Source organism: Octopus sinensis, linkage group LG5 (assembly GCF_006345805.1).
Source record: "Octopus sinensis linkage group LG5, ASM634580v1, whole genome shotgun sequence".
In the NCBI taxonomy this organism is placed as follows: domain Eukaryota; kingdom Metazoa; phylum Mollusca; class Cephalopoda; order Octopoda; family Octopodidae; genus Octopus; species Octopus sinensis.
In genome coordinates this window covers 20,906,913-20,921,310 of record NC_043001.1, presented here as the reverse complement: position 1 = coordinate 20,921,310, position 14,398 = coordinate 20,906,913, and the positions used below count along the sequence as shown (strand labels likewise).

At 31.0% G+C, this 14,398-nt stretch overlaps 1 long non-coding RNA gene across 1 annotated transcript; it reads right to left on the bottom strand.

Moving 5' to 3' along the window:
• Window positions 1-5,061: 5,061 nt before the first annotated feature.
• LOC118763590 lies at window positions 5,062-12,863 on the bottom strand. Its single transcript, XR_004999341.1, has 2 exons — window positions 7,737-12,863; window positions 5,062-7,513 (listed from the first exon to the last, which is right to left on the bottom strand). It is a non-coding gene; the product is annotated as an uncharacterized LOC118763590 (long non-coding RNA).
• Window positions 12,864-14,398: the final 1,535 nt, after the last annotated feature.

The window sequence follows — 14,398 nt, the reverse complement described above, 5'->3', positions numbered from 1 at the left end:
CATCTGCCCCATGCAAGCATGGAAAAGTGGATGTTAAAATCATGCTGCTATAAAAATCATTGAAAGCACTGGTAAATCAGTATTTCCAAATGAAGTGCTTTGTGATAGTTGTTCCATCCAAGTTGCACAAACAATCCCTATCAGAAATGTAATGAACTAGCGATTGACCTATTGGAAACCTGTAACCACTGGTACTGTTGTTCACAAAATGCAATATGAAATTAAAAATAAACACATTAAGTTTACTTTCATTTGTGAATTAGCTTGTCATCAGGGCCATGTTTATGATCAGTTGAAAGCTTTAACTCTTATTCTCTGTTGTGTCTGGGAAGAGTCATTTTCTTTTTTGTGCCTTATAATGTAACACACTCACTGGTAAAATGTCCACTTTTTTCTTATTTTTATTTTCCTAAAATTTTCGTTGCGTCTTGCAACCTTTTCAATAGTTTTGACTTATTTTCTGGTTAATGGAAAAAAAAAAGCCATCAGAAAGGTTCAATGTGGTTCCTTGATATATTAAGAATAACAACCAAACCTTCCTTAAATCATTTTTAAAACAAGAAAGTGCTGGAGTTTCAGGTATGGGAGCACAGTCTAAAGCTAGTTTTAGGTATGGAAGCAAGGTCTAGGATCAAAAGGCCTTAGAGTTAACCTAGCAATTAGGGAAGCAAATAACTCACAAATTCCCTCAGGTAGATGGCCCTGCACAATCTGCAGGAAAGGCGTAGGTAGAAATTCCATAAGATGAGCCTAGTGTAAGCTATGGACACATAAGTGGTGCAGCAATATCAGAGGAAGGTTAACAGGAAAAATAGTTTTTTGTGAGGTAGGTGCACAGGTACAATCAACACTATAAATGTTCAGGAAATAGATTCCATCAAATGCCAGTGGGAAAACTAGAAGTAGTCAATACCTTCTGTTACCTAGGTGATTAAGTCAGTAGTGGGGCCGGAAGTTCCAAGAGCGAGGCTGTTATAATAAGAATAGGTTGGGCAAATTCCAGAGAGCTCCTACCTCTGTTGGTAACAAAGAGCCTCTCCCTCAGAGTGAAAGGCAGACTGTATGATGCCTGTGTGCAAACAGCCATGTAACACAGCAGTGAAACATGGGCTGTGAGTGCTGAGGATATGCGGAGGCTTGAAGGAAATGAAGCTGGTTTGCACAACTGGATGTTTAATGTCAGTGTGTATGTACAACAGAGTGTAAGCATCTTGAGAGAAAAGTTGGGCATAAGAGACATCAGATGTGGTGTACGAGAGAGATGACTGTGCTGGTATGGTCATGTGATGCGTATGGATATGGACAGTTGTGTAAGGTTCTGATCTCTACCAGTAGAAGAGGGAGACGAGGTAGTGAAGCATGATTTTCAAATGTTGGGCCTCATGGAGGTAATGACTAGTGGCCAAGACCTTTGGTGATATGCTGTGCTTGAGAAGACCTATCAAGCCAAGTGAAATCATAGCTGTGGTTGTTATTGGTGGCTGCTGTTGCTGTTGAGCGAAGCGGTCTTCGTCCCTAGTGGTAGAAGTCTGAAATGTGGTCCTTTGCTATTCGTAAGACCCGCAGAAGAGATAGCAGGTCAACCCCCGACACCAAGAGCATTGACGGATGGATGAATGTGCATCCAGGCTCAGCAGTTGCGTAGGAAGTCTGGGACAAGAAACAGGAAGAAAGAGTGAGAGAAAGTTGGGGCGAAAGAGTACAACAGGGGTCGCTGCCACCCCCTGCCGGAGCCTCGTGGAGCTTCAGGTGTTTTCGCTCAATAAACACACACAACGCCCAGTCTGGGAATCGAAACTGCGATCCTCCGACCATGAGTCCACTGCCCTAACCACAGGGCCATTGCGCCTCCACTTGTTATTGGTGGCTCGTAAATGGTACCTACCAAGAATAGGCTTTCACAGAGGCAATGTGGATGATGCCGGTGGCACATAAAAAGCACCTTCTGAGTACTGGACCTCATGGAAGCAATGACAAATGATGTGTTTGAGAAGACCCATTAAGTCAAGTGAAATCATAGTCATAGCAGATAGTGGTGTCATGCAAACTGACACCTGTTGCAGTGGCACATAAAAGCACCCATTACACTGAGTGGTTAGCATTAGTAAGGGCTCCAGCCATAGAAACCAACTAACTAGAATCTGGTGCAGCTCCTCAGCCCTAGTCAAACCATCCAACCCATGCCAGCATGGAAAACGGACATTGATGATGAGACTGAAGCAATATGATTAAATCCCCTTTATTGTTAAGATTGAAACTCCTATAGTTGTTCTATTGAAGAGAATGTCCAGTATGTTGTTAAACCCCAATCTTCATTATGATTGAAAGCATTCCAGATGTGACCAGCTCATTATTTTCCTCCCCAAGATATATATCCAGTACCTTGTTTTAAAAGAGACTTAAAGGGAGATTTGGTTGTTATCCCCAATATATGAAGAAACCATATTGAACCTTTCTGATGGCTTCTTTTTGCCTGGAGTACATAACGAAATTGGTTTAGCAATGAACAAAGTCTGCATATTTGAATGACACTAATTCAGTGCAGTCATGTACCTACTAGACTTTAACCTCTCAACACCTATCATAGAGCCACCTTCCTTTCAACTATAACTCCATTCAGTGAAGGGTCTCACGCATGCCAGCATGGAAAGCAGACGGAAAATGATGATTAGTCACATTTCAGCTGGTGTGCCTATAACCAAGACGACAACATGAATTTCAATACATTGGTGTATTAATTCCTTATCTCAGAAAATCCACACAAGATTATCTTTATTGAAACATCACTTAAATGTGAAAATCCTTTGTTGCATTTACAATATATCTATTATTCTATGACACACTCTACAGTCAAGATGAGAATTTTCAAAATGTTTCCCTCATTTGAACTTGATCTGTGTAGTTGAGAGGCTTGCGGCTAATTGTAAAGAAAGAAAAAAAATTGGTTTAATACTGATACCATGGACTCAAGTTGATAGCTATTTTGAGCCTGTTTTAGTCAATGATTTTCAGACAGGTACTTTAAAACCAAGGTATATTTATTTCCACGTTTTCCTAAACACAAGCACTATCATCAATGTGACCTCTCTGATACCCAAAGATATCTTTGATCTGAATTCTAAAGCTTTCAGCAAAAAGAAAGTTGATAATGAAAACCATTGGAAAGTTATCTTCAAACGCATACAATATTGAAATAAAGATACTCCCTTATTCTATACCTGTAGTCATTTGGAAAAGATCAAATGTTTACCTAGAATGCAAATTTGAACAGGCCCCTGAACACCTTAGGAAGAATACAAAGATTGTTATCTCCTGAAATAAATGCAATGCTATGAGAATTCACTAAACATTTTATCAACGAGAAAACTTTTCTAATTAGGCAAGCTGGCAGAAATGTTAGCCCACCGGGTGAAATGCTTAGCGGTATTTCGTCTGCCGCTCCATTCTGAGTTCGACCTTACCTTTCATCCTTTCGGGGTCGATAAATTAAGTACCAGTTACACACTGGGGTCGATATAATCGACTTAATCCGTTTGTCAGTCCCCTCTAGGTTTAGCCCCTTGTGGGCAATAAAGAAATAAGAAAACTTTTTCTAATTAGTAATTGTCTTTTATATATATGAATTCACTCAGTATTCTTAGTTTCTTCAACCCTACAGCACAAACTGATGGAAGCTTTCTACAGATAGAAATTCCAATATAGTGATACAAATGCATTTCATTCAATTATTATACTTATACCCTTAAAATATTCCAAGAGCTATTAAGTGTTGAAAAAACATAGCAATGTTGCTTTTCTCTTCCTTTATCCATCTTCCATTTCTTTTAACTGTTAGCCCATTTTGTAAATGCAGGCATTGCATCAAAGACCTTAATCATTACTATCTTAAATATGCCAACACAAAACGATACATTTGAATCTTAAACTAACAACTATAGCGTAAGACTAAATCTGTATAAATGTTATGAACAATTATTAATGATTGAGTGAGGTTTGCCTTGAAGGTAGATTGAATTACGCTGAAAATATTTCGTGAATAAAATTATGGTATGCAGGTACTACAAACGAACGGGTTAGTACCCGAGTGCAAGAGTGAATGACTAACATTTGCAAAATGAAATTACATGGTTTATCAATACAAGGGAGGTAAAAACTATAGTTATGTACAAGGGAAATAACTATGTTTGACACTGAACATTATCTTGCATCCTGATAAAAATTATTGTAAACGGACAGTTAGTGATTATAGCATTTGCTATTTCCGGTTCCTTACCAAACGAAATTTACACTTAGAATCTTCAAACCAGCAGAAAAGTCAGTCTGAATTTTGCGGTGGAGAAAATTCAGCAGGTATTCTGAGAGCATTGTAAACGGTAAAAACTGTTTGGAAAATGTTGAGAGATCAGTTACACGATGCTTGTGTGCGAAGTGTGATGTTGCATGATATGGAAACACAAGCACTGAATAAAGAGGACATACACTTCATTATTAATGGACTTGAAGCTTAATATTCAAAAGAATTCTGGCTGAATAATAAAATCATACACTTGTAATTAGAAACAATCTATAGCAGAGTGTCAAATCTAAATAGGAAAGTTAATATTTATAAATATGAACTGGAACAATAATTATTATAGTTTGATCAATCCTCAACTTCACCTCCATCAGCTGTAGCCACTGTATAGAAATAGAACAGGAAAGAGTGTACAACATATCTAGACTGTCACACTGAACTCCCATATATTTATATACTGCATGTCAGAGACTGTGTAGTGGTGTTGTCTAGTTTTTCTGTAACAATAATGTTAGTTGGACCCAGGATATCCTGGCAAATCAGTGGCTACACAATAAAAATACTGTATTTATTATTGCAACTACACTGCAATGTAGTTACATAAAACCCATTCTATATGGAGAAAGCATACTGCATTCAAATGCGTTGGTTTGTTTACTGGAACTGGTGATGTGTAAGAGATCAAATACACGCATGGTGTCACTGATCAGAATGAAAGAGAGAAACAAGGTTATTTGCTGACAAAGAAAAGCACGACAAAAAAAGTCTAGAGAATGACAGAATATTTACCTTTTTTAATGTTTCAAAATATTAGTCTTAAGTGAACATAACAATAAGACAACAATACTTTATCCTGTAAACAAGAGATATCTGGAAGGAAATGGAAAAACAATCCAAGTGCATGTTGTAAATGGTTCAATTGAAAATATTGAAGAGGTAAAAAAACAAAAAGAGAAAAAGGTTGAAAACCTCATTATTGTGAAATAAACTAAAGTGTAAAACAGAACTGCTTCATCTTCTGCATAACTCGTTAGCAAATTGAGGAACATTTTTTAAACACAAGTTGATATATAACTATATGAATGATATTAAGTTTCAATCATTATATAACTGATGCGCATTCATATATATGTGTGTATATATACATATAAGTATATATACACATATACACACACAACCTCACATACACGCATGAAGCATTAACACAATTTTTATCTTCAAAAGGATGATGGTGAATGCTCATACACATATGAAACTGAAGGGAAAAGTGTTTTCAGAATGTATAAAATATTTTTGGTACTGTCCAGGGAGTTTTTTTTTCTATTAAAAAAAAAAAAAAAAAAAAAAAATGCAAATTTCTAATGATTGATTAGCTGAAGAAATAGTGAAAATTAACATTCCACTGCAGCTATTGGATTATGTCGTTCAGTAAAGTATTTTGTTGTCTTTAACTAGCATGTTTCCCTAAATGAGAAAGAGAGCCAAAGACAAAATGGCGGAAAGGGGAGAAAAAAAAAAAAAAAAAAAGACACCCTGCATTTCCTCATGGAAGCTAACAAAAATATAACCGACTCAAAGAAAATATGAAACCTGATAAAAATCTGCTAAATGCATATCAAAATTAAAAGAGTATATAAAGTAGAATGAAAGATAAATTCATTAAATAAATAAAAATTATTAAAGTGAGAAGTAGTTTACAAACAAAAAATACTGTGAAAAGCATCAAAATGAAAGCATATTTTAGACTGAAATTTTGTGTTGTACAAAGTGTAGGAATATTATTTTTGAGGACATTAAACAAGGGTATAAAAAATTAAATGTCAAAATGCAAACTTAAAAAAAAAACTGATAAAAATAAAAGATGGGTTTTGACCAATCTTTTTTATTTTCTTGCAAATTTCTAGTCATTTAAGGTTGCTTATATATTTTTACAAGTTGGGCTGTGATGTGATTCCTTTACCACTCTCTTTTAAGAATCTGATAAAAATATAATTTTTTTTACATAATAGTTAGTATTTCCCACTATTAACCCTTTTGTAGCTACCACTATCAGAAGGAATATTTTTATTTCTTTCAATACATCATACAGTTTGATTAGCAAATGAAACAGTAAAAAGAGTAATATTGTGGACTTTAAATAATTCTGCAATCTACCACCCCACTTTATTCAGTAATCATTCATAAAAAGATTTAAACTGCCTAGTTTTAGCGTTTTCTGAGATAATGGAGCTGACAGAGAAACAAGAATTCTGGTAAACAAATGGCAAAACAGTGGCACCTAATATTCTGGATGGAAAGAACGATGATAGCAAACTGTCAATTTTTCCAACCTGATTAATAAATGCCAGTCTATTTCAATAATTATGCGAGAAAGCTTTACAATCTTACAAGCACAGATTTATTCCCATGCTTTTCATTAACATTCACTTTAGAAAAGCATCCTGATTACATATGCTAGACATTTAAACAACATTATTGAAGGCCTAAAAATTGCATCGGAATTAACATAACTTTAAATTAAATCTATAAAAATCCTTAGCTTCAGTAGTCCAGCTATGATGAAAATCTGATGCAATTTCAAATACTCTATACTTAATGAATACATAAAAGAAACCAATATTCAAATGAGACTGATCCAATGACTTTAGCTGATAATGTCAGGATTACAGTTGTGTTCTTATTGATCAACAGTCAATAATAAATGTGTCTATTGAAAGTGGATTCAATCACTCCTTTCATATAATAAATCAAATGGTTTTGTTAAAAGTTTATGACATAAAAGTAAGTAGATATATATCAAACTAATTTTATTAGTTGATGGATGACAAGTATCAAACACATTTTTGTAAGAAAAAGAACGTAATATGATCTGGTCTATGGCACCTGCATCTATCTCTCTCTCTCTCCACCATACATATCTCATTTTGCTAATGTAGAAGGAAAGTTAAAATGATTTTTTTTATATGAAAGCAAAGAAACATTCACAGGTATAAACAATACAGGCAATACTGAAATTTCTTTCATTTCACTTTCATTATATTAAAATCACTAAACACTCAGGAAATATTTATTTAAGAATTGTGTTACCGTTTGCCAGTACTTAAAGGTAAACTATGGTTTGTTTGAATTCTAATAATCGTCAGTTTGCTCTCATGATTGAGAATAGTAATTATCACCTAAGAAACTGGGTTTCTAGATTCAGTGTTATCTGCATTAACCCTTTAGTATTTAAACCGGCCATATCTGGCCAAAATATTTTATCTGTTTTATGTTCAAACTGACCAGATCCAGGCTCTCACACCTACCCTACAATGTTATTCCACATTAAGTAATTACACCATCAAGATCTTGAAGATATGAGATAATGCATGATTAATTCAAATCAATGGGAATCAATAAGCATTATGTTTGATAGAATAATTTGAACACTAAAGGGTTAAACTCTCCTATAAACAGCATCAAAGCAAATATCTGAGGGTATCGAAAACACAGCAAAACTATTGTCCAGGTTTAAAATGTGGTTATGTGATTTCTGTAATGGGACGGTTAATATAAAATACTAACAGATGAAAACCGAATTGTGTAGAGTTCAAAATGTTTGAATAACAAGAATAATGTTATGTGTTTGTAGAAAAAAAAAAAAATCTTGGAGATTTTATCAACAAAATAGATTTAAATGAGAAAAGTTGAATTTTATAGAATATTTTCAATTATGTGCATATGTTTGTTGTATGTGTGAGTGTGTGAAAGAGAGCAAACCGATTTCCTTCCAGAATTATAAAATTTCGATTTATATCAACTTCCCTTTGAAAAAGTTACAAAGAGTAACAACAAAGTCGTTCTTAAAACAATAAGACAATGCCGGCCCCTCTTTTCTGATGAATAGGCATGTAAAAAAAAAACAAAAAAAAAAAAACAAACAAAAAACAAATGACAACTGAGAAATCTATTAACTATTTTGAAAATAATTTATATTCATTAAAATTAACAAAAAAGATGTTGCACTGGCATTAGTTTGGATCCATTTTTTGTTTCTTTGTTTTAAAACAAACTCTTTGATAATTATATTTCGAATAGATAATAGCATTCTTTTTGACTTTTTTTTTAAAGATAAAAATTTACTTTAATATGGAATTAACCAGGTTTTCGGGAATTAATTCCACAGAAGTAAGTATTGATGACAATTTTGCAATAACTGAAGAAATACATAAAACCTTAGGGTACAGTGGATGACATAACAAAATACTTTTGGGATATTCCAAGCCATATTATAGCCTCTAAGAGCTGTTTTTGAAACTTTCAATCCCAAAGCGTTAGTGACAACATCACATGACCATAAGAGTATTGTTTGATTATGATAACGATTATGTGGTTAACAATATGAGGTGAGGATGATCCAAATTCCTGAGGACATTGAAGTAGAAAGAACTGGTGAAAGCAAAGAACTCTATAGCAGGTTCTTTAGTGCTAATAAGGAGTTCAACGTTTGTCCAAATTAAATTTGGATCACTTCATAACAATGTGATCAATACTCAAATAGCGTACATGACAGTCATATTCCTTGCTTTAGATTATGAAAAGATTTTATACTTCTTGAAGTTATTGTTAAAATAAGATGAAATACTTTTATGAACACTTCATATTTGAATATTAAAAGTTATCTAAATATCTATTATTTCCCTAGCAACAGACAAATATGACCAACAGATATTTACAATAGAGATCAAATATAAAAAAGTGTCTCAAATTAATTTATCATTCAAGCAATATTTATGGGATATTTTTGTTAGAGTTCAAATGGTAGAGTGATTTGGCAGACCTGGGTATATCCATTATAATTGAGAAGACGTACATTAAAGATTTTAAAGAAAACCCCTTTCTAGAAGATTTGACCATATTTTTGATCAAATATCATTGCAAAACATGAAGAGTGAAATAACATTTTTGTACCAACTTGTTGTTTCAAAACATTTGTCATATGATGTGTGATTGTGTATGAATGCATACATATATCTGATTTTTCTGGTACAATGTTCTGATTAGCGTTATCACAACCAAATAAAAATGCCATAATGATCTAAGGATAATTAAATATTGAATTAAAAATTGAAAAGTATTCAATAAGAACATTAGTAAATTTCCTGATTATTATATAATTATAAAACAGCTGTGGATATATGGAATTCAACCAAATTGGAAGAAAAAGAAAAAGAAATTACAATCAACAATGCACTTAAAGAATGTATTGATTCTATAGATTATTAGTCTCAACAAATAACTGTAATATTCAAAGTACATATGTTTAAATGTATACAAGAATCTAATAGTAAAATATCATTTCCAACACATTTTAATTCACTTGGTTCATAAGTCACACAAAACTTTTAACAATTTATGGAAGTTTTTTGATATTTCCTTATTCTAAACAACCTGCATATAAGCGTAATATAATACCATTTCTGTCTATCATAGAATTCACACCAAATATTTGAAAAAACATAATGCATACGAATATAACATATATTTGAGCAGATAATAATAGTGTATTGTGTGCATAAGCTATTCCCACAACAACAAAAGATGTTTTCCCTCCATCATTAAATCCAACAAATTTGTCACAGAAATTATAATCATTACAATCATAAAATGCTTCATACTTTATTGGAATTTTTTTTTTCTCTCAAATAAAAGGAAACCAGTGGAAATGAAATAAAAATGCTAGATATAATAATGTTTATGCCCTAAGATAAAGAATATCACTATATAAATGCTGTGAAGGATGATGTACAACAAATATTCCACATCAACAATTAACAGAGGAATATGTGTTGCTTGCTTGTTTTTTTGCTATGCATGAAGATGTAATGAAATAGCCAACAGCAGAAATGAAATTAAATAAAAAACTAAATTGTTTTTCTCATTACATATATAAATCCACAGGATCTCCTTAATGCAGATTAAATACTGAAGCCTCTTATAAGTCGTAATGTTAAAAGGTAAAGCAATAAGGAAATGAAGGGAAATTAGTTCCTTAATGAAATAATGAAAGTTTTCAATAGTTATTTTGTTTTCACATGGAATCAAAATTTCATGGAATTAATGGAACTTGTAGAAAACATTTCAAAATAATAATAAAAAAAAAAAATTATAGTGACAGAAGGAAATAAAAAAATATTTTTCTCAGAAAGTTAATAAATAACAATGAGTTTAAAAAAATGATATATGTAAATATGTGGTTACAAATATGTCATAATAAAATGGAAATTAAAAGTTTGTAAACATGCTATTCTTCATATATTAATAGTTTTATGAATGACCAGAATAAAAACAAAAATAAAATAAAATGAAAATTAATGCAGTTCTACATAGAAGCACATAGAACAGTAGTTTAAATCTGTGATATATTTTTTCCACATAGAAAAGAGATTTTACCAAAGAAGCAAATACTAGTTTTCCTTTTTAAACACAAATGTTTCAAATTTTCAGTAATGACTGTGAGATATATTTACAAGATAGGCACTCTCAAATGACTGCAACAACTAGTTTTACATTGCCATTTCCCCAAAATTTGCAATAGAAAATAATGTGTTTTAGTTAATTAGAAATAATAATTAAAAACGATTTATATCATCTAGTTTGTAAAAATGTATTCGAATACAAAAATCATATCTAAAAACATGTACACTGAAATTCTACCTTAATCAAATGTCAATACTTAAAATAGGCATAGATCATGATAGCTCATTAAAAAATGTATTTAAGAAAATTGTATAACCTTGTCAGCTATAATAACAAAACATGAGAACATTTTATAGAAAGAAACCTACAATACTTAGAACTACATTATGAAATACTATGGCAAATTTCACGAGTTCTATATACCTAGTCATTGATCTCTATGCAATTATAGAGCAGAATCCTACAGAACAAGTTTATATAGTTGACTATTTCACAGTTATTAACACTTATGTAAGAATAAAAAAAAAAAAGGTGGCATGTTTTCTCAAAGGAAATCTAAAAAGTAACTGTGTAGATAGATAAGTTCTTTTAATGGTAAAAATCTTCAATATACTTTTGTTTTTGTAAAAAATAAACTTTCCATCAAACTCATATCCATATATTATCTAGTTTATATTTTTTTATGAGAACCATGTAGGCATTATGTATTTCTCTGAATATATACGCTAAATACAAATGTCAACAAAGATTACTTATGTAGATAAAGAAAATGAAAGAACTCACAATTTTTAATTGTTAGTTGGATGCACAAATTAAAATTATGAAGACTTGCAGTAAGCAACAGCTTTATGATTAGTAAATATGTGTACATCTGTAGTGTGAAGATCTTAACAAAATGTTGAACAAGATTAATTAATATGAACTAAATGTAAAATATCCTGAATTTTTATTGCATCAGTAAATATATTTAGAAGACAAATGAAAGCAACAGACTGTCTTCTCAAAATTGAAATAGTTGGCCTTGAAATTCCAAGAAAGAAAGCATTGCTGATTAAAAAGGAAACATAAATGGAACAGTATGATGTTTTATAAAATTCTTTAAAAGGGAACAGCAACATGACAAGGAGGGATATATTATCAACAAATAACATACTTATAATTTAATTGTTATAATTCAATGAAGGCTTTAGAGATAATCTTGAAAAGCATTTAAAACTTATTTTGTGAGAGAAGACACAATTATATTGTTATAATTTTATGATAATATGCACCATCATGTTAATTTGCATATATGAATTTTAAACAACAGAAACCAAACATTGACAAAATATGAAAAGGTGTGTGTGTGTGTGTATGTGGGGGGGATATAATTTATATTCTTTTTTATTGAACCATAAATAATTTCTAACAGTGTCAGCCAAGAAAGATTGTCATGGCAAGCCTTTTAATTATGGTTTTAATAATTTTAAAATTTGAAGGAAAACAATTTAATAAATGATTTAATAGGTTATATATTAAATCTATATATATATATATGTATATATATATAGAGGAATGGTCTTCCTAGATTAAGTGACTATAAAACGATGAGTATATTTTGATTACAAGCAAGTAATTATATTTGTCATAGCACTGTAATTATTGCCATCTTCTGTAATAAGAGTTCATACACTTTGGCACAAAACATTAGAAATCAAGTGTGAAGAACAAGATTATAAAGAATGAATTAAATTAAAAAAAGAAAGTTTTCTAAACTCCTAACATAAAACAGGAAACTGTTTTTAGGACAAACTCACTCAAGACAAAGAAAACAGGAAAGTAATTTTTTAAATCGGACAAGAAATAAGAAAAATGTTAAGCTTGAGAACACAAGGATCTGACTCACTAAACTAAACATTTTATGAATACACACACATGTTTATGTATAAATATATATACATGTATATGTAATTGTAGGTTACATATGTAGACTTGTTTGCATATAGTTTATGTGTATACATATAAATGTATTATAAATGAATATAAAAGTATTACAAACACAATATACAACAACACATTATACATACATATATATATGTACACACACACACACACGTGTGTATGTGTATATATACACACATATATAATGTTATACCTATGTACAAATGCATATACACATTGACACATAGAAAAAAAAATGATTTTTTTTTAGTGGGTAATGTAAATGTTCATAAATATTTTAATTCCTCAGTATAGAATTGTTAATTGTAAGTTATCTAATTAGCTTATGATAATATATATATACACACTTTTTCATTATTTCTCTCACTGTCTTTCTCCTAATGTATTATTATGTTTGACATCAATGGCACACAGCTACAAAATATGTTCTCGATTTTTGCACATGTTCAACTACATATTACTCCACATCAGATGTGGCTCAATGACACCTATATACTTGATAAACATCAAACATTTAATGAAATGCTATGTCTAGTAGAGCGGTCATCCACTTCAAATGTACAGACTCTAGGAAATAAACTAAGTACTCAGATATTTCTATATAACTAAGTATAACCAACACAATAGTATTGATGTAGAATCATAGTAGCGATTAAAACACACATGCACGTGATATACTCACATCTGCATTATTATTTTTGTAATGATAGTGAGTGTACATAATATATATGTAATTTATACACATCTATTATTAACATGCTATCATTACAAAATTACAACAGAAAAATATAAAAGTATGTATATGTTTTAAATAGTTAGTATCATTCTCCCATGATGCAATTATTTTAATTTCAATACAATCTCAGATTAAATCATTTGTGAAATAAGTGCAGCTCATAAATTTAACTAAGACAGGATAAAAAAAAAAAAAGAAAAAAGAAAAAAAAAAAAGAAAAGAAAAATTACAATATTTTTACAAAATATAAAATGAAACATTTTAGAATCAAGTTAGTTATTTTTTCCTTTCCTTCATCGAATATATGTACTAAACCAAGATTATTGTTTTTGTCTAAGGAGTCAATTTCTGTACTTGGTGTTCACATTCAACAAATATTAAATTTAGTGATTACAAAATGTGATTTAAAATAGAAGATAACTTGGACTTTGTCAATAAATTTGGCAGTAATTTGATATTATGTGAAAATGTTTCTGTATATAAGTTAAGTTGTCTTAGTGTGGGCTATTTACAATGTAGTAGAATGGTGGATAAATTTTGTTGATTCTCAAATAAATTTAAATCTCAAAACTTTTAGTGTTGTTTTAATAGCAGTATAATTGCTATAAAGGATATACATCTCCCAGGCATAATTTTAGAAATAACATCTATTCATTCATTATGTTGGCAGTTCAATGTCATTTACACATTTTTTCCTTCTATAAAAAGAAAAAATTAAATAAGAGAAGCTGGATGATTTAAAACGCTTAACAGTACATGCAAATAGCCCACCAAAGTGAAGCAGTTAAAAAATAACAAATGAAAAAGATCTGTAAGATACCTAGTCTAAGAAGGCAACTGTTTATGAGACCAAGTCTTAGAAATAAATATCACAGTTAATGCTCTTTTAATGAATGAATAGAACTCGTAAACTTAAGGATTGTGAGGCTTATTGTGTAACTTAAAGGATGTTACACTGAATTGTATGA